Source organism: Anas platyrhynchos, chromosome 25, assembly GCF_047663525.1.
Source record: "Anas platyrhynchos isolate ZD024472 breed Pekin duck chromosome 25, IASCAAS_PekinDuck_T2T, whole genome shotgun sequence".
Taxonomy (NCBI): Eukaryota; Metazoa; Chordata; class Aves; order Anseriformes; family Anatidae; genus Anas; species Anas platyrhynchos.
Genome location: NC_092611.1, coordinates 8702663 through 8723038, shown reverse-complemented (window position 1 = coordinate 8723038; position 20376 = coordinate 8702663). Strand labels below are relative to the sequence as shown.

The window sequence follows — 20376 nt, the reverse complement described above, 5'->3', positions numbered from 1 at the left end:
ACCTCGCTCACCTCTGGCAGTGGGTGATTGTTAGAGCTGAGCCACCTCTGGCTGCAGGAAGCAATTTGTCTCCGAGAGGCTGACAGGGGCTCCTTTTTTCTCCACTTACTCCTTGCTCAGAAATAAAAGGGGCATCCGCTCACATGAAAAGCAGGGAAGGCTCCAGGTTTCCCTTCTAAGGTCTCTCCCAAGCTGGCACGGACTGGCAATTTGTACAAATGACACTTCCCTGGGAGGAAAAAAAAAAAAAAAAAGGAAGAAGAAAGACCCACCCCAGCTTCCAATTTGTGCCTCATCAGTCTGCTCCAGCTCCTCTTCTCCCGACTTTCATCCTAATTTGTGATACTCTGGCTCTGTTCCTCTGTTCTCCATCTCCCCGGTGGCTGACCACTGTCAAAACAAGCCAGCCCTTCCCTGGCAAGCAGCGATGATTGCAGGGACAAGTGGAACTGCCCCGGCTGCTGGGTTATTCTGCGTCCTGCTGAGGCTGTGCTCCTGCTGGTCCTGAGCACGGCACGGCCCATAATGGGGACCCAGCCTTGGCATCAGCACTTGGCCGTGCACGGACGCCCAGGCCAATGAATCCACATTAGCTCTCAAAGCGGATTAGTTAAACCCTAGCAAACTCCTTTGTGGGTGTTTTTATTCAGTATTAGAGTGGTTCTAATTCGATTTATCTTAATTCACTTACAATTTGCGTATAATTAAACTACAGTGAACCAAGGGATCTGATTTACCCAGCACCAGTGAAATCTGATGAGGACTGTGAATCAGCCATCTCAGTTCACTGCACAGTGTATTAATATAAATTGAAATCAATGGTGTTTTACATTAATGCTTTCTTGAATGTCCATATACGTGCATGTCTGGAAGAGAGCACAGAAGGCATTTGTCTTCGGGGAAAAACACTGACTCCCTTTGCTTTGTGCTCATGCACAGCACCCAGGATCAGCTCTTGGGCTTCTTACCCATTCTCCCTATTTCCCCACACCTTCCCAGAAAATGCACTATGTGAAATTATCTGAAGTCGCCCCTTTAGCTGTCATGCTGCTGGCAAAGGGCTAGGATGGGAAGACTCGAACCCAGCTGGAGAAGCGCTCTGGACAACGAGGGACACCCTGGGCACAGGAGCCTCCCCTTCCCGCCCCTCAGCTCCATTCAGAGCCAGATGCTGGGAAACAGCCCTTAAATCCAGAATTCTCAAGTTACAAAGCGGTGAGGCAGTTGCATTTAGCCACCCTCTCACACTCGAAGAGACAAAGCCGAGCACCCTGTAGTTGTAAGTGCCATAGTTATAGTGCACGCCTGTAATAACCAGGTGCAGAGAGAGCGAGGGAAAGCGTGTTCCTGGATGTGAACAGTCTCCTCTCCCCGCAGATGACCGCGGATATCTTCGTGGGGCACCCAGCTGGCCGGGGGGCGAGCAGGAGCCGTGCAACTTTGGTTTAACGCCTCCCTCTCCTCACCGTGTTTGTCTGGCTAAACGCTGCTGCAAAGAAAGCTGATTGCCGGGCAGCGAGCTCCAAACCCTGCTGGAAGGAGCAACAGAAGCCTCTGATGGGGAAAAAAAACGAGGCAGGGTCCTGCTCCCTGCAGCTCCAACAGCTCCAAGCCCCGGTCCCAGGCTCTGCGCACCCACCGCCGGCCGCCCCTCCCCAGCCCGGGGCCTGCCCAGGAGGAGAAGGTTTGCTTTGATTTGTAAAATGATCCATGTAATTAGACAAAAAGAGTTAAACGGAAGGATTTATTCCTACAAAAGTGTCTCCTAATGGCACTAACACCTGACAAAAGGGGGTCATTATCACAAGATAATGGACCTTGTCAACATTAAGCTCTCTTAGGACGCAATTCAACACACTCAATTATCTTCTAATCAGGGCCATTTTGTCAGAGGTTATTGCCCTAAGGAATCAATTAGATTATATATACGTCATTAATATTTTATGGCAAAATCGTTCGCACGAAAGTGTTAAATACCTTCGCGAGGCTCCTGCCCGCCCCCGGGGCAGGCGCTCGGGGTGCGGGGTGCCCCGGGGTGCCCCGAGCCGGGCCGGCAGCACCCAGCCCTGGTGCTCAGCCCGGGGCCCCGGTGCCTTCGGGCTCCATCCGCATTCAGCTGAGCTCCGGCGCTGCCTGCGGGTCCCTGTCGGTCCCTGCCGGTCCCTGTCGTCGGCCCTCGGGAGGACGTGGCCGGTAGGGCTGCTCTCACATGCCCGCATCCCGCCGGCTCTGAAGTTATTTTAACTCTCCGAGTTATATTTAACTCGAGCCATAATAGTTTGGCACTTAGAAACCTCTCTGTTTTATTAAGGTAGGCATTTGGATACTTGCAAGTGAAGCTAGTTGGAAAATGGAGCTGCAGAAAATTGCGGAGAAAGTGATTTATTTTCATTAACATTTTTATTTTATTTTTTTTCTCCAGAAAACCAGTTCTCTGCCACCTGGCCATTACCCGATTCATCCAGTACATCTCATCTGCTGGACTCGAAGCTCCTGGAGGCAAAGCCTGCTATTTGCCATGTGTGGGCACATCACCTGCAGTAATGGGACTATGACTAGGTAAAGGCTTCTAAAAATGCCACCTCAGTGGAACCGTTACAATAATTATAATGATTGTACAGGGTGCCAAATGTCCTTAACATCCAGAGATTTCAGTTCTCGAGCAACATCCATTAAAATTAATCCCTTTGGGAGGCTTTTTCCAAATACTTCTTTGGTGGATTCATGCTGTTTTCATTCTCTCAGGTGGATTTTCGTGCTGGTAAAAATACAATGTAAGGAGTGAACTTAATATAAGGAAAATAAGAATAATAACCTAGTAGCGTTACAAAATGTTGCGATATTCCTGCATCATCCAAGATTTCTGTGTGTAAATAAAGAATTCAGCTTCTTATTGCCCTGTTCCCTGGTGACATCGCCCTCCCACACTCCCACGCCTGTTGCAGCATGGCACTTGTCGAATACCTGAATGGTGATGCTTACCAAAATCTTGTCCAGCTCTTTGTTCCCTCTGATGGACTTGTCAGAAGCCCTCTCAAAAGAAATAAAGCTCCCTAAGAAGCAAGTACAGTCTAAGGCAATGAGTTCTTTGACGTGTTTGCAGGGCATCACGGTGCAGAGCGTGTTCCAGGAGTCAGAGGTGCAGAGGAACCCCCCCCGCCCCACTCCATGTCTCCTCTTCTTGCATCTGATCTCCTAGATGCAAAAGGCAAGTGTTTCACATTAATGGGGATTGACATATGGTAGGATTTTTTTTTAAAAGTAGTTCTTCTCATTCCCTAGGCAGTTTTGATGTGAATATTAATATTAACATAATTTCATGATGATTAGAGAACACAATTAGGGGCTATTAATAATGACACAAATAATGACATTTAAGGCCTCATTTTCATGTGAGTAATACTCTGTCTGGTGGTATTTAAACAGCTCTGTCTAGCACAATTACTGCGGTGCCAAGGTGCAATCGCATAATCGCAGTATCAATCATGCAGCTCCTTGCCAGCTCCTGCCCCCTGCAAAAAGAACTGGCAGTTCAGTGTCTCCCGTCACTTGCAACGAGGCTGGAAGGGACGGGGATGTCAGCGAGCGGAGATGTTGTGGCAGAAGAGTCTGCAGAAACTCTGACAGCACCACAAAGTCAGCAAGCTGCTCCAGCGAGAGGCTGCCTGATGGGAGAGGGTATCGCCATCTAACTACATCCATGAGCGTTACCATCAACCTCTGCTCCCCTGAGCACAGTCACAACATCACTGACCCGGCAGCTCGTGTTGTGGCAGGTCACAACTAGAACAGCACGGAGAAGTGACAGGCCAGCACCATTTGGAGGCTCGGGGGGGCTGGATGGCAGTTTTCCAGTTCCACCCCATCTGGGAAAGCTTTGGGACATGACTTCTATTCTTGGCCTGCAGGGCATCCTCAGGCAAACCCCTCATCTTCCTGAGCCTTACTTTCCTCAGCCCTGGGGATGAAGAAGGAAAATGTTGCTGTAATATTAGTATAGCACCGTGTCTGTGACTTGCTGTTATCCTGCTGCCATTCTGACTGTAGCCTCCTATCTGCCTTGCTCTCAAAAGCTCCCATTTCACTGAGAATTCCCCCAGTGAGCCCTGTGAAATGCCACGAGAATCCCATCTGATCTTCCCCATGATCTCCAGGAGGCTGTCTCCCACACCCCACTGCAAAATCACCCCCTAATGGACTTATTCCAGCTTAACTCCACTGAATTCGGGCATTGAAAACGCCCCATTTCTTTTACAATACGCTCACTGCCAAGACCAGCCCTTGAAAGTGGCCGTGCTGTGCTAATGTGAGTTAATGGAAACCTCTGAATCAATTTTTTGCTCCCTGAAGAAAATCCCCCTGCTTTATGCAGCAAAAGCTGTAATACTGAAAATGGCTTCAGATTTTTGATAGAGAAGAAGGGGGCGGGGAGGAAGGTGTGCTGTCACTCCACAACGAGGGGTCAAGTGCAGCTTCTCAGGCTGCTGGCTGGTCTCAGGCGGTGCCCCCGGGTGGCACCGTGCTGCCCGTGTCCAGGGGGCTCAGAGTGCCTCCTCTCACCTGGCAGAGGATGGTGGTTCTGGGGTAGCAGCCACCTTCTCAATTACAAACTCCCATGTATCTGAAACCCCAAATGCACAGAGGCAGATGGCAACGCAGGGCTGTTGGGTTTCTTGTCCCTGATGGGACCGCACGCAATGCCAAGCTTGCAGACCATTGCCTCCAGCCATCCCAGGGGATCTCTGCGCTGCACCTGGCTAGGCTGGGGCATCCCTCTTAGACACCGTAATTCATTTTCAACAGAGAATGTGAGTGACTAAACAACCCAGGCCCTCCTCCTTGAAGTCCTACCTACCGAAGTCCTCTGATGGTCTCACAGGAGCAGCCAGAAGAAAGTCCTGAAAGATCCTGGTCTTATGCAGTGACCAAAGCTCCACAGGCTGCTTAGGAGCTAAGGCTGCATTTCACTCGGATCCTGATGTGACAGTCAGTGCTACAAGTGTGTGCGTGCAGGAATCCCCCAGGCAGCGGATGCAGAAGTGCGCTCCATTTGTTAGGCATTATGTACACCTATAATTCACACATACAACACGCTGCAATAAACAAAGTATTTTCATTAAATTCTTAAGACAAACAGCTTCAGGCCATCCTGCATTTCAATGCACACACAAACATCTCGGTAAAATTCTGCTCATTCAGACTTAACGTTTAATTTCACAGAGAGCATTTTCATACAATCAGGCACTCAATTTTGCATGCACAGTCTGGTGCCTGCAGTTACTTTGCAAGTGCAAAGGCTCACGTATGGACCTGGGAAGGAGGTACTCAGATTCTGGCAGCCTGATTTACAGGCAGAAATGGGTAGGTTTTGAATGGCCACCAGGAATGGAAACAACTTTGCAGGCAGGGCTCTCAGACCTCTTGCAATTTGCAGGCTAAGATTTCCAGAAATTATAGTGGGTTCATCCACTCTTAAGGTTCTCAACTGAGACAGATTTCTGGGAGATGTGTTGCTGAGAATTTTGTCAAAATGCGGTCTGCCTGAGGGCCTCTCCATTTGGACCCTACAAAGACAAGGAGTCCTTTTCCCTTTCCTGCCTGTTTTCAAAAATACCTGAAGTCCTTGCTGAGGCTGTAGGAGATGGTTCAGAGGTCGTGCACCTGTCTCTGGACAGGCTCTGCAGCTGTACTCAGCGCTGGAGAAGAGCACAAGCAGAGTCAGAGGGAACAAAGACCAGAAATCAGGCTGGTGTTTGGGCAAGGCAAGGAGCATTGCTCTTCCCAAGAGAGCACCACACACAGCTGGTGCTTGCGAAGCTGGCAGAAGATCACCCTGAAGAAAAACAACCCCTGTGGGGTTCCTGAGGCTTCCTCTTCAAACCCTGCGACCTCCTGACACCTCCCGACAGCGCAAAGCCAGCCAAGGCCTTGTGTTTCCCCCAGTGAAGGCAGGACTGCTGGTGGGAGGGGGCAAGGCTCGACAATAGGCAGCAAACGCCACCAAGCAAGCTATTAAACTTTAATCAAACAATGCAGAAGGCTACAGAGATAATACTAAAATTTAATGAGCCAGTCTTGTTGGCTTCCCGGAAGAACTGCAGTACAGTAAATGTGTTGCTCCTGAAAGGGGTCTGACTTTCAGATATCATCCACAAACCCTCCCCGGTCTTTGTTCACCAGAAGAAACGACGTGTGAAGTAGTTCATTACGGCTGGTTAAATGAGTTTTTTTCTCTGCCTCCTCCAGATTCCGATTGTTTCTTTTGCTTTCTCATCTCCCTTCAAGTTATTTATTCCAGGATTTTGTCTCCTGCTTTAGAGCACAGAAACTGAAAGGCCTCGCAGTCCAGCATAAATGCAGACCTTCTTTGAGTAACTGGGATGTTAAATTGGTTTAGTCAGCCTGGCTCAACCTGCAGTGATCTTTTCTCTGGGTGCCCCTTAATCCTGCTAAGGGGTTCAGTCCCAGTTTCCTCCCAGCCTCAGCTACCCTACTCCCTGGTGCCCAGAAGCACTTTATGCAGTCCTCGAGCAAGTTCATGCTGGCTTGAACACTGCATTTGCCTCCGATCTCCCCCGAATAGGTTGGGGTTCCTGCAGCCGTGCTGCCGAGTCCAGCGTCCTACTGCTGTGGTTAACCAAGGACCAGCACACAGGTTTTGGATGGGCAGGAAGGAAAACCACAAAACAAAACTGTTTTTTTTTTTTTATTATTATTATTTTTATTTTTTTTTATTTTTATTTCAGCTCGGAACATGCTCTACCTCCCAGTTTAAGATGCAAGCAGCATAGCATCCAGAACTGCACAGCTGCATGGAGCAATTCAAAAATTGTCTTGTTGGACTACAATGTGCCAATTTTTCAAATTTACAGCCATTTTCAGTATTACAGCTTGTGGCACTAAAGCCAGGAGGATTTTCTTCAGGGAGCAAGAATTGATTCGGAGGTTACCATTACTGCATGCTACCGCAGCATGGCCTCTCCTGGAGCTGCTGTAGGGCGGGAGGCTTTTAAACACTGAAAGGCGGTGGCTTCAGTGACCAGATTGCACAGACCTCAGGGCAGAGAGATGATGCTCGGATACTGCAGGAAACGGGAGGGCAAAACAGCCAGTCCGAGCACCCCGTCTAGACTGAGCAGGGTTGGCAGCGTTTCCCACACCGTTTTAATATGCCTAGTTGAACTCAAGGCTTAGGAAAGTAAATTAGTCCTTGGGCTGGAGCCAGGTCCGTGGTACTCTTGTGCTCTGCTTGCAGCTCACAGAAACGCAGTTCATTTGGGGACTGATTGCAGTGATGCTTCGGGGTAATATGTAAGGGGGTGACAGGCAGGTGGGGCCCCACGAGGACATATGCAGTGACTGGGCTTCAGAGTGGGTTTGGCCATGGGTGTTTTGGCTGCAACTCCATCCTCGGCTTATTTATATGATAGGAAAATACTATTCATTACTCTGCTAAGGCGGGCTTTCCCAAAAATCCCCTTCAAAAGCATTTCTGGGCAGTACCTGGCCCAGCTCAGGGCTGCTGTCATGATGAGCAGCGCCCACCGCAGCCAGCAGCTCCGTCTGGCAGGACGAAGCACCATGGCAGTGCCTTTCACTGCTGGGCCATGAAACCGTTTCTGCTGCTGTGGGCTTTTCTCTATTCCCCTCCCCAGCTTCCCATTGCCTTGCCTTTATTATTATTTAACAAATATTTATTATTATTTGCATTTCATTATTACTCCTGGTGAGACCGGCTCTGCTCTTGCTGTGCAGCAGCTCTCTGGGGGGCTGCAGGGCAGTGCTGGGGGCAGGTGGGGCAGGGCAGGCTGATGCTGGTCACCCCAAGGGCTTGCAGCTGTGTGCCACTGGGGAGGGCATATAGTGGGGTGGGGGCTGCTGCTCTGGGGGTGCTGCGGTGAAGCCATGGTGAGTGGGGGGCTCTGAGGGCATTCAATGGCTCCACCTGCCTGGGGAGCTGCTGGGCTAGGAGGGGGAGCTTGTACTGCTAAGTGCTGACAGGACGTCGCTGTCAACACGATGTTCCGCCTTGATGAACCTTCATATATAAAGATATTTAATGAATTAGTTAATTAATGACTGGAGTTTGATTGATGGATCATACGGAGTTCTCAGCAGGGTGAGCCTGACCCTGGGATATTGCTGCTGTTGCTTAAATGCATCCCCTCGCTGGTCCGAAGCACTCCGTGTTCTGGTAATTTGCATGCATTAAGTGTAGCTCCTTAATAGGATGTAATGTTAGTGAAAAGCCAAAAGCATAGCAGCTGTAACTTAAAAGACAGCCCCATTACTGCAAGCCTTATAATTAGGGTAAGAGGGAGACTTGTGCTGCCATATGTTAAACTCTTTTGAGGTTAATAGCTCTGTAAGATTTTGCAATTTAAAAAAATTAGTCTTGAGGAATGATGACAAGGCTCGTCAATGAGACTGTTCAAATGGGGGGCCGGGGATGCTCTGCCCTGCTCCAGCCTCATCACACAACTTGCCAGGCTCTGGAGACCGAGATGCTTGCAGGCATCCTGTGCCCTGGGTCACTGCTGTCCTGCCCTCCTCTCCCCCAGCCCTTCTGTAGAAATCTTTATTTCTGTCCTCTGTTCCCCTTGCCTGCTATCTGCGCCTCCCCAGCTGCGCCCCGGAGGTGGTCGTGGCTTTGTTTTACCAGCTGTGGACAGCGTGTGTTAGCAGCCCTTCTCTAGCCTTGCTGCTTTTTTTGCAGCCAACTTGTTTAAATTAGAAGCAACAGCTGATGCCTTTAGGTCCCTGGTCTAGTGTTCAGCTGGTATGCTGGGGCGGGTAAAAATAGCCCTTCTGCAGGACTTGTTCATTAAAGTCCTTGTCCTGTGTAATCTCTGGCAAGTGCCCTCTGCTTCAGGTAGCAGCACCCTCAGTGAACGAGGGCTCTGCGAGGCTGGGCTGGGTCAGGGCTCTGTGTCGGGGGGAGCCCACTCGTGGCACTCTGTTTTCCCCAGCCAAGGGGGGAGTCTCGTCTTGGTGGGGGCTGAGAATCACAGCTCTTGTGTTTTCCTCCATGGCTGCTGTTCGTCCTTTCCTGTGTCATGTGGGCAGATTATTCTACCTTAGTAGCTGCAATTTCCTCATCCATAAAACTGAGACTAAAAATGTGCTTGTTAAGGGCATCACAGGGCCGCCTGTATCTACAAGGGCTTTGAAGTCCTCTTGTTAAAAGGACCGTGGAAGTGCAAGGCATTTATTATTATTATTACGTGAGATGGGTGGCTATCAGGCAGCCGCCAAGCTCCGAGGTCTGTTATGTCCGCGGTGGGCTGGGTGCCAGGACCCTCGCAGCACTCCCGATGCTCGTGCAGTTGGTGCTGGCAGCTGCTGCTGGTTGCCCAGGTGAGGAATTCTTTGGGCACTGGCTTGTTTACTCCTGTTGCTAAATGACTGGTAAATAGTACTTATAAATAGTCAGGAGGAAAAAGATGGGACTACTTGTTTTGGGAAGGTTACACGTGAAGCTTTGTTGCAGAGGCCGTGGCAGGACTGTGCTGCTTCGGCTGTGTACGGGTGCAAATGGGCCCACGCGGTAGAAGGTGAGGATGGATGGTGGTGCTGAGATCAAGTCAGGCAGGCTTGCTAAATATTAATGTTCTCAGCTACAACTGTGGAAGGCTTTAAGGTCATCCTGGAATCATTTTAATAGTTTCCTTCCTCCCTCCCCATTAGAGTGTTTAATTGCTTTTTTATTTAAATGCATCAAGATTTCCTGATACGGTAGTCCTTTTGGCACACTTGTCCTCTTCAGAGGGGCTGGAGAAACTGGAAAAAAATATTATTGAAACTTCAGGTTATTGGGTGCAAGGCAGTTACGGATTTCTGCTTGGGAGATATGCCTTTGGGGGACTCCTAGGTGGTCTGACATCTTGGGCAGGGTTGTTTCAGTGTTGCGTGGTACTTGGCATGACAGAGCCCAGGTCTGTTGTGTTTAGTGGCACCTATGTAGCTGATAAGCATAGTACTTGGCAGCCTACCCTCAGCAACAGCCTGCAAGCTGCCTTTTTCCCTTACCCATCGTGTGCTTCAATGTCAAAGGCAAAATCACCATCTTTGGATCAATAGCAAAGCCATTAAAGTGTGTCTTCCATTTCTGTGTGTGATGCTGCCGTGTTCATCACTCCATTGGCAACTGTTTTATAACAAGTTCATTTCTTCTTGTAGTGGGAAATACTTCACTGTCCTGTCCTTGTTTCTGCAGGTCGACCATGAGATGGTTGATCCCTTAGCAGAGACGAGTGGTTAGAGAGGTTTTTGGAGTGGAGTAGCTACATGGCTGCAAGTTTCCAGCAGAGAGGAGGAGCTGCCAGCCTACAGCTTGCTCACGCTTCAAAACAGAGCTGCACCTGGGGCAGCAGCAGTGCAAGAGCATGAATAACTTGCTTAGACTCCTTTTGCTCAAAGGGACTTACACATTTGCAAGCATATTCTAAAGCATGACTCTCCTACATAGGAGCATGAAAAGCCCTTCACTGCCCTCTTTCACATTCCTCTGAGAAAATCTGCCCAGGCTATCATGCTTACAGGGAGCAAGCTGGATTGGCAGGTTTGAGGTCTGGTACAGCCTATGGATCACCTCACCGCCCATTTTATTCCTTGTTCAGCATCTGTAACTTGCTAATGCACAGAGCATGTGCAGTGTCTGGACGTTGCCTGATGTATCATGATATGCTCAGTGTATTTTCTTGGTGCTGGAACACTGAGAACCGTGACTGGTCACCTGTAACTGTAAATCTTATTTGTGCCATCCTTTAATTGTCTATATAGAGCAGGCATGCCAGGATGCTTTGGTCCTGCACTTCCCTTGGCTTTGTTTGCTGGGAACAAAGCTTAACCCACCAGCTCATCTGGGTTTGCATCTACTTGGTCCCTAAGTAGCATTTTGCAAGTTAGGTGGAGCTGACTTGCAACAGGTTTGCTGAAATCTGCCAGCTAGTATGTCCTCAAGCTCCAACAGGTGGTGCAGCTGGCAGAGTCACGCTGGCATGGGGTGGCATCCTCCCTGTGGCTATCCTGCCTCTGCCAGCACTTCTCTGCATGCAGCTTATCTCCCTGCACGCAGCACCCGGTGCAGAAATCCTGCCCTCCTGGGTGGTGGGACCTGAGCTGGGGGTACCGAGCTGCCAGCACCCTCCCCAGAGCTCCGCGATGCTCAGCATCCTGTTCCAGCAGCTTCTTCCATGTTTGAGGAGAATGATATCTTAGTTGTCTGAAGAGACCCTACTTTGTAATCATTTCTGCTGGGCCTGGAGTTTGGGCCTTGTTTCCAGCAAGTAGGAAAAATCAATAATGCTTAAATTATTCAATTAAAAGCACTGGCTGCCAGTTCCTCCTCTGCGATGCGGCCGTCTCCTGCAGGCAGGAGCGCCTGCTGCCTACGTGCTGCTGGTACCCCGGCCCCTTCCATGCTGTGGGGGCCCCAGCAGCCCGTCTGGTGGGGAGCTGCTTGCTGAGGCAGCATCCAGCAGCCCGTGAACGCCTTCTTGACCTGCCTGAGGTCTTGTTTGGGCTCTGAGAGGTTTTCTACAATGGCAGAGATCTGGTCTGGCTGCAGACTTCTGGAGAGGTGTGTGTTGAAGAATGGTTCAGTGGTGCCTCATCCTGCTCTGAAGAGGTTTGTAAGGGTTTTGTGAGGTCTGTCCTTCCAATAAACCCCATCAGAGGTATCAGAACCAGGGTACCCACCCCGCTGGTGGTGCAGCTCCTGGGCATGGGCTGCATCCCTGCTGCTCTTGGTCCTGCGGCCAGCACAGCGAGAGGCTGGCTGGTGGGTGACGAGTAAGGACAGTGAGCAAAAAAGAAATCAATCTTCTGGCACTGGTTAAATAATGACTGTGTTGTCCAGACAGCCAAGAAATACCCTTTCGATAGCGTGAAAGAAATACCCTTTGGATAGCATGACAGAAAACCTTATGGATGCTGTCAAACATGCCCGTAGTTCCTACGGGCACATCGTTGATCTAGTTCCCTCTGTGAGGCGAGACAAATGACCTCTTTGGCTAGAGCAGGTCCGGTAGCCTCCATCCCTGCCCAGGTGGTGGCGGGTACTGGAGGAACTGGGATTTGCAGGGCTGCTGCTGGCAGGTCGGGATAACCAGGCCCTGGCAGGCTGCAACAGCACAGCCCTGAGCTCGTGGTGCTGGGTTGGGTGCTGTAATGCCCCCTGTCCCATCTCCTGGCACCTGTGCTGGGCCCCCTGGCCCCTTCTGTGCTCCTCCCCAAAAACAGGGGGTAGTGGCACTGGATTATGTTCCTTGGAGTGGCCCGGGTGTCCCCTCCTGTGTGCCAAGGGCAGGGAGGGTGGCCAGGCCAGGCAGGCTTTCTCCTAGCACTGATACTGTCTGCTTGCTGTTATTCCTCGCCCCTCCAACTGGCATTACCCTGCCTATGCTGAATGCTGATGAGGTGTAAATACTGCTCTGATGTCAAACTTCAGCTAAATTGCCTCAGATACAGTATGCTGAGCAGCACTTTAGCTCGCAGCTCGCCACGCAAGCTGGGGAAAGGGGGTGTTGAATAATGCTTTTACTATTTTATACCTCCTTCCTCCAGAAGACTTCCAAGCCCTTCGCAAATATTAGCCAAGAAGGCAGGTGAGGATTAGTGTTCCTGCTTCACAGATACATAAAGCAGAAAGCTGTGCAGGAATGGCAGGGTCTGCACAAGGCTGTGCAGTCAGTGGGTGTTGGACAAGGACCTGGGGCTCTGCCAGGGCCACCAGGCCCTGCTCCACCTTGGGGTGCTCAGGGCCACCCCCAGCTTGACCCCCACGAGCCCCTTTCCTGCTGGCCTCATGATAACTTGTGTGTCCCTGGCTCTGTCAGGAGCTGAGCTTTCTCGCAGCTCTGCCTGCTAGCCTCGGTTAGGATTTTTGGAATGAGAGTTCCTTGGCATTTGTCCTGTAAGCAGCGATTAGGAGCTGCCACTCCTCGCTGCTTTCAGGTGTCCTGGAGGACAGAAGTGTCGGAGCAATTAGCTCTCAGGCAAGCCCAGTGTCCTAGATACCTCCTGCTCGTGGTATAAAACACTGCGACTGAGAATCCTAAACACAGAGAAACCTGTCATGTTTTTTTCTCCATGGTTTTGTTTCACTCTTTAAATTATTTAATTGATTAGCCCTTCTTTTTATATATCCATGTTAAGCTGGTTTCCACAGTAACAACCAAAACTGGAACCCAAAGCTTGGAGTCATATTTGAGTAAATAATGCCAAAAACAGTCTTTGAATATTTAATCAAATTCACTGTCATGCCCCTTTTATCTTTATTTCCTGTGAATCTCCCACAAACAGATTTAATGGAAACACAAAAACAGTAGAGGACATCCTTGAGGTGAGACAGAGCTGGGTGCAGACCCAACCCTCCAGCCTTAGGTCTGCTGACAAAATTGTTCTTGGGCAGAACAACTCCTCTGCGCCCTGTAAAGTACATGTCTGTAAATGCATCCTGCTGTGATGCCTTTGTGCAGCAACACCAGGCTGTTGACTCATGTTCAATTTGTGACCTGCTGTAACCCCGAGCTTTCTGCAGTCCTGGTTTTCCAGCAGTACCTTACAAGTTAATTACATTCCCTGGACTTTTCGATCACACTCCCAGTTTATCAGAATCACAATTGATCCTTAGCTTATCCTCCAATGTGCTGCCAGCCCTAGTGTGGTGTCATCTGCAAGTCTAATAATTCTTTCTATTCCATCATTTAGGTCATGAATGAAAATACAGAGTAGTGCTTGACCTCGGACCCCAGCAGTGTCCCTGGCAGATACATCCTTCTGTTTTGACAGCAGACCATTTATAATACTCTTTGCATACAGTAATTTATCCCCTGATATAAATGCATTCTCTGGTAACAGTTTGAATTATGTGTTTTTGCACCTCCAAAAAGTCATTCCTCCCGGAACAGTCCTGTTAAGTCAACTCTGCAAAGCAATGGTCAGCTCCAGAAGACCGGTCTTAGGCATTAGTTGCAGTTGCTAAATCCAAAAGGATTCCTCTCCGCTAAATCCTCCATATTAGGAAAAAGGAGGACAACAAGACCTGTAGCTTTGGAGCGGGAAACAACAAATTGTGTCCCAAATCTACCTTTCCATGCACAAATCAGTGCATGGTATTGCAGATTCAGAACAAAGAATGTGGAATTTATTTGTTTGCCTGGTGCTGAGCTTAGAAGATGCTTGTAGGCACAGTAAGTGCTTGTAGCACTTTGTAAAAATCTGGCCCCACGCTCTCCAAAATAAACGCTGTTAGTCCCAGCATCTGGCCTTGTAGATATGAATCATAGCCAGGTAAGAAAGTATGGTTTGTTCTGCCCCCCAGATTTGAAAGAATTGCAGGGATTTATTTTTTAGAGAACCTTACATCACCTTTTCTTAAACAGACTTTTGAGGGGGAAGAGATCTGGGGAAGGGGAAGAATTTCAACCAGCAGCGTGTGTTCTTATTTCAAGTCAGACGCAGAGGTGAACGGGGAGGCTGTTGCAATAATGCCATGTTACAAGTCAGCAGTACAGGCTGTCCGGGGGCAGGGTTTTAGCCTCTCTTATCCCTGATGCTGCTGCACGGAGCAAGAGGTTTAACATTGACAATATTGTCAACCTGCAGTAATTATCTTGGTTAACCTCTAGGCAGATCAATTATCCTTTCTGACAAGGAATATAATATTAATACCCAGTTGTGTTGGTTTACTTACAATAGCTCTTTGGTACTTTTCCATAGTATCACAACACGTCTTAATCAGATGGTGAGTGGGCTTAATTAGCCGAAGTATAGGTTTTATTTTTGATTTCTATGACTACTTAATCTAATGGAAACACATTATCTGCTCTGAGGTCTGCAGTTTTCCATTTGTAATTATTGCTGCTCTTAATTGATGGTGCATCAGGGGTTGTGGCTGCAATATGGAAGTTGAAATATGTCGCCTTTCTTGAGTACAGCTTCTAATATGTTACTGCTGAAAGGTCTGTGCCCTTATATGCTTGAGCAGATGGACTCCCGTTTTTTACTTGTGGGATACCTGGCTTCTGTCAAAGGAAGGAGGAAATTCTTTGGAACTATGGAATACTGAGCGTCTGCTGTGCAGAAGCTATGCGTTTGTAAAGTTTATCATGCCATTTCATGGTGGAACTCAGATGATTACAATGCCTGTATATAGTATCTGGAAGCTGTTCAGGTAATGGAAGCAAAACAGCTTATAAATTTCCAAAACGAGGCCTGGCATTTATGACTAAAACCTCACATTTCAGGACATGCAGATGGTTAGGAAAGAACAGCTTGGAAGGATGGGCTAATATAAAATTATTAATTGTAACATTTTTTTGCACCTTTTTTCAAACAAGGGCTCCTGTTGAAATAGGCGGCAGCTCTGGTTTGATGCAGCTGCTGTGAAGGGCTGCCTAGCCTGAGGGCAGTCATGCTACCTCTGTGTTACCATGCTGCACTAGTATTTTGTACGCTCTTGGTGGCTGGAGTTTGCAAGGCTAAGTGGCTTAGCCTCTTCTGTCTTCCCTGGAGAGAAGAAATGGAGCTGCTTTGTCTGCAGGGCTGGCAGTGCCTCCATGGCCCCTTACCAGAGGGCCACCGACGTGCAGTTACGTGCAGCACTGTTGGAGATGCACCTGAAAGGATGGATGTGTAAAGGTGTATTTTGCAGCTCCAGCATCTTCATGAGTTTTGGGTGTTGCCTTTTCCAGCTTCTGCCAGCAGAGGGAATATATGTAAATGTGCCAAATACTTTCTCCTCTATTTGTTGCCATTAAAGGGACACAGCTTGGCTCCAGAGCAGGCACTGGGCAGGCAGGTATTCAGAACCAGGTGCTGTCTCTTGGGCCACGTCAGCCCATGCTCAGGACCCTAGCGAGAGCTTTCCCATGTGCTCAGCAGCCGGTGTGCTGGGGGGAGGTTTGTTTTACAAAATATTTGCACCGATTCCTTTGTGCCCGACCTGCTTCAGTGACAAGGAGAAGCTGAAGACTCTTCCCCAGCCTCTTACAGGGTGACTGATCAGATAATGTTCTGTAAGCAAATGCACAAATAACATGAATTGGGGTTGGCACTGAGCAGTGAGGTGTAAAAAAAGCAATTTGAGGTGTTCTAAGAAAATGCCAGAGCCTCTAAGATGTGATTGCCTGTCGGGAAGCCATGCCCGGAGTGCAGAGCTGCTGCGCCACTGGGAGCACTGCCAGCGAGGCACCGGGGAAAGCAGAAGGGGTCGTGTGGGTAGGATGAGGTTGGGCTCTCCATGCAACCCTCAGCTGATCACGTAGTCTCCCTTGGCTGCAGCACCTCAGCTCTAAGAACTGGTTGCTTTATGCTGTAGTGTTCAGGGCAGAGCTGCCCATGTGCAGCACCGAGCATGGTGGTGCGAGAGCAGGGAGCTGATGGCTGGAATGGGATGAGAGTTGCTTCCCCCTCCCTTGTGGAGGGTGAATAAGCAGAGCGTTCAGCACAGCCAGGATCATTTGCTGCTTTCCAGAGACAAGTGTACGTCTTTGCTGAACGCAGATTCCTCTGCGTGTGGTGCTGTGTGTGTGCACAGCTTTGATTCTGGGACATGTCCCTTATCCGTGCCCACTCCAGCCCCCATTTCTGAAGTTGAATCTGCCTGCAGGCTTCTTCCCTGGGAACAACCTAGTGAGCTGCACAGGAGGATTCATCCTTCCAAGCTTTTGCCATGATTCAAGTCCTCGTGCTCCAGCACAAGCCATTCCCATAGCAGCTTCCCTGGGTGCCGGGTGCCCCCGCTATGCCTGGCCCCTGTCCCGTGGGGCCGCTCTCCCTGTGCCCTCTGCTCCAGCCGAGCCCCTGCTGCTGCGGGTGCTGCTCTCCCATCGCTTCTGTGCCAGCCTGTCTGGAGAGAGGCAGATGATATCCGAGATGGCAGCCTTGCATTTCTGCTCCATTTCCCTCCAGCCTCTGCCGCCTCCCTCCCCTTTTGTAACATTCATTAGCCACGGAGAGGCGAGGCTGAAGCAGCACATGGAGGTGGTGTGCAGCCCCTGAGTAACCTCGCTGCTGAGCACTGTGCCTTTGTGCTCCCCCCATCTCCTCTCGGTGGAGTAATAAGACCTCACCTCTGTGCCCCAGCCACCCTGTGTAATACTGGTGTTCCTCGTTAGCACTGCACAACCAACATCTGTCTCTTTTATGGTGTCTGTTTACCTTGGGAAACTTCTGGGGGAAGCTCTTTATTGTTAGAAATAAAAGGCAGGTTATAAGAGAGCTGGGAATTCCATGAATTCATATTATTTAGAAATCACTGGAGTTTCACCTTTAATGGATGAGCAGCTTGTGGACATCTGAGTGGCATTAGGTAGCCAGCCTGGCTACCTGGGGGAGCAGGAGGGAGCCTGTCAGGTGCCGAGAGCTGGGACACTCCAGGAGCCTCCCTGCTCCGCTGACATGAGCAGAAATCCAGCAGGATCCCACAAGTTTAGACTCATTGCTGGGTTAGACCACTGCTTTCCACGTCACTTCTGGAAAGCCAGTGTGCAGCTGTATGTGGAGGACAGGGCTGCCCCTCACTAGACCTCGCATACCTGTTTCACTGCAGAGCTCACGTCTGAGCTTCTCTTTTCTCTGCCTGCTGTTCCCTGCCTGGCAGAAGAAAAGGGACTTCAATGCAAGGGGCTGTGAAGGAGGTCAGAGCCGAGGGCTGCGAGCTTTCTGGCCATCACAGAGAAAGGAGGGGGGCAGGATGGATGGCTGTGTGGGGCCGTGGCAAGTGGGAAATGGCTGCAGGGTGAGGTGCGGGGCAGAGGGAAGCAATCCCTGTACCCAAGTGAAGGGTCACGCTCGGGATGGCAGGAGGGGAACCTGTTTTGGATATCCCTGCTGTTTGCAGCTGGTGTGCCCGGTTGGTGCGGCTCTGCCAGCTGGATCTGCTGCGTTTGGTAGGTGGCCGTTTGATGTGGTGGCCCTTCTTGGTGCAAAACCAAAGGTGCTGGTGAGGCTTCAGATGAGCAGCTGGAAAGCTGCCTTCCTCTCCTGAACGCTCCTGGTGCTTTCTTAGCATGTCTTCGCTGCTGCTTGAACATAATGCCAGGACAGGAGCTAAAATACTCTTTCAGATAAGGATGTGAGGGTGTTATCTGGAAGCCTGCAGATACTGTATGTCAGGGGAAAGGTCACTGAAAAGAGGGAGGTGGTGGAGATGGAGATTAGGTGATTTGGAGATGGCTTGAGGGATTTACTGGAGAGACAGAGCTCCTGTGGAGCATGAATGGGCAATAGCACCTCTGATGGATTATAGGGCACCTTGTTCAGAGGCTTTCCATGCTGCTGCAGACACCAGCAGGGAAGAGACGGGGAAATCTCACATTGAAAGGAAGCTGCAAAGCTCCAGATAGTTACATCCCTTGTTATTTCTCTACCTGCCCAGAAAGCGCGTTATCATCCTGGCAGAGCTGAGGCAGCAACTTGCAGCAGGGGCCGAGCCTGCCCCGAGCTTGGGGTGGAGAATCGGTTCGGCAGCAGCACGGCCACCTGAGGAGTGAGATGGATGGGGACAGGATGGCTTTTCTGTGTCTGAGCCTCCCGTGGCACGGGCTGCGCTGGGAAATTCATGTTGGTGTCCCCCTGGGAGCCCCCTCCTCTGTGCCTCGCTGTGTTCCTCTCCAAACAGCTTACTCTGGTGTGGAGGTGTTTCTGCGAGCTTGTTCCAGGCTCTAGGACGAATGTGCTGTCTCTGACCTCCTCTAGCTGCTTCTGCCTTCCAGATCTGCCCTTTCATATCCCATTTCAAACCTATTTTTACTAAAAGCACAGTTTACCGTCTTGATTATGTTACACGGGGGCTTTTCTTTGCCCCTTTATTGCTACAGAAAATAAACGGCGAGCTGATACTGCTGTGCAATTGCTGTCAAGGATGTGAACCTCGGGTAATCAGCCACGAGATCACATCTTATCAGCTGGAGCTGAGCAGCGAGACCCCTGCACCACGGCTGGGCCAACGGTATCAGACTTCAGCCCCTATTGTTAAGGACACAGAAACTAAGAACAGGGATTTGCCGGTCTGGCAAGGCTCACGTCTTGGCCGGGAGGATCTTCCCCAAACTTTCTCCTGGCTGCGTTCCTAGACTGGCTTTTCTCCTCAGTTGTGTTTGTTTTAGATGGGTGTTGGGCTTTGTAATTGGTATTTAGTAAATATCCTCCAGCCCTCACTGCAGCCTGGCAGCGATGTTCCCAACTCAAGGCAGGCGCCCCCCTGCCCAGCCGCTGCTGCTCCAGCCCCTGCAGCCAGATCCTGCCACCAGCACCCCTCTGCCTGTGAGAGGTGTGAGGGTCCCGAAGAGCATTTTGATCAGGGCCAGCCCCAGGCTACAAGGACATTGCTCATTCCCCTGTGTTCCAACGAGCCTGGATGCTCCGATAGCTGTGTGAGACCTTCTGTAGTCCCGCTAAGCCTTTGTCCTTATTTCCTGTGACAGTAAGCTCCCCAACTTCATTACAGGGTGGAAAACAATTTCTTTTTATCAGCTTGGGCTTTCCTACTGCCTAGCTTCATTGAAAACCCCAGTTTTCATATCTTATGAGCTGGTGGTGAAGTACCAATCTGCCTCTTCTGGATCATCCATTTTCTTTTTATTGTCTCCTCTTATCAGTTGCCACTCCAAAGGCAGAGTTTCTTTTTTTTTTTTTTTTTTTTTTCTTAAACCTCTCTTCATCTCCGAGTTTCCCAGGAGCTCTTCCCCTCTCCTCTGAACACCACCTGCTCCTTTGGTCTCTGTTTTGTGCTGGGAGGTCGGACTGGGCGCCGTACCGCGGGTGGGATTCCAGCAGCATCCCCTGCCAGAGCTTTGCTGCCCTTCACTGCTGAGCAAGAGCTTTCAGCGAGCTGTCTGCGAGGCTGGCAGGCCCTTGAGCTGAGCTGACAGGATTAATTTAAAATCCCATATGGTGGAAGAGTTGACTCTTCCCTCCCAGATCGCTCCCTGCATGGGTAGCGATCCCCAGCTGGTGTCTTGTTGCCACCTTACCTGGGTTTCCTCTGATCTCCGAAGCTCTTTGGTCTTCCCTGAAGCTGGCAAACCACAGCAGCTGTCCTGTCCATGTGGTGGTGTGATTCTCACCTCTTTCTTGGATAATAAAGCACATCAAAGTCTGGAAGAGGACACCCGGAGTGCAGGGGGGTTCCCAAAGTGTGGGGCAGCCTCCCCATGACCTGGGGAGTGGCGGTGCCAGCAGGGGGGCAGCAGCCTCCAGTGTTTGGGGGGGGCAAACCTGGGGCTGTCGGAGCTGGGCAGCTTTGCCTTAAAGCAAGGGAGCTGAGACCTGGATTCTGCTCGCAAGTTTAACGTGATTAAATATAACTTTGGGCAAGTGAATTAATCTTTCTGTATTTGTTCCTTCTGCAGCTCCCAGCGTCGAGGT

The 20376-nt window shown here is 50.1% G+C and overlaps 3 long non-coding RNA genes across 4 annotated transcripts in view; 1 reads left to right on the top strand and 2 right to left on the bottom strand.

The window, feature by feature from the left end:
- LOC110353597 (uncharacterized) overlaps nucleotides 1-2230 on the bottom strand; it is a 5177-nt gene extending 2947 nt beyond the window's left edge. Inside the window, exons 1-2 of the long non-coding RNA XR_002404307.4 lie at nucleotides 1978-2230; nucleotides 12-229 (exon numbers count right to left, since the gene is read on the bottom strand). This is a non-coding gene — a long non-coding RNA (uncharacterized lncRNA). The remainder of the gene's footprint in view (nucleotides 1-11; nucleotides 230-1977) is intronic.
- The window catches only part of LOC106018618 (uncharacterized), a 27679-nt gene extending 24971 nt beyond the window's left edge, over nucleotides 1-2708 (top strand). Inside the window, exons 1-3 of one of the 2 annotated variants that reach the window (XR_005260938.2) lie at nucleotides 179-1279; nucleotides 1378-1684; nucleotides 2423-2708. This is a non-coding gene — a long non-coding RNA (uncharacterized lncRNA). Of the gene's footprint in view, nucleotides 1-178; nucleotides 1280-1377; nucleotides 1685-2422 lie in introns of those variants that run through there. The other variant, XR_011804891.1, reaches the window with a different exon arrangement.
- On the bottom strand, nucleotides 2619-20376 carry LOC139999425 (uncharacterized). The gene is made up of 3 exons (XR_011804892.1): nucleotides 19983-20376; nucleotides 2983-3195; nucleotides 2619-2758 (listed from the first exon to the last, which is right to left on the bottom strand). It is a non-coding gene; the product is annotated as an uncharacterized lncRNA (long non-coding RNA).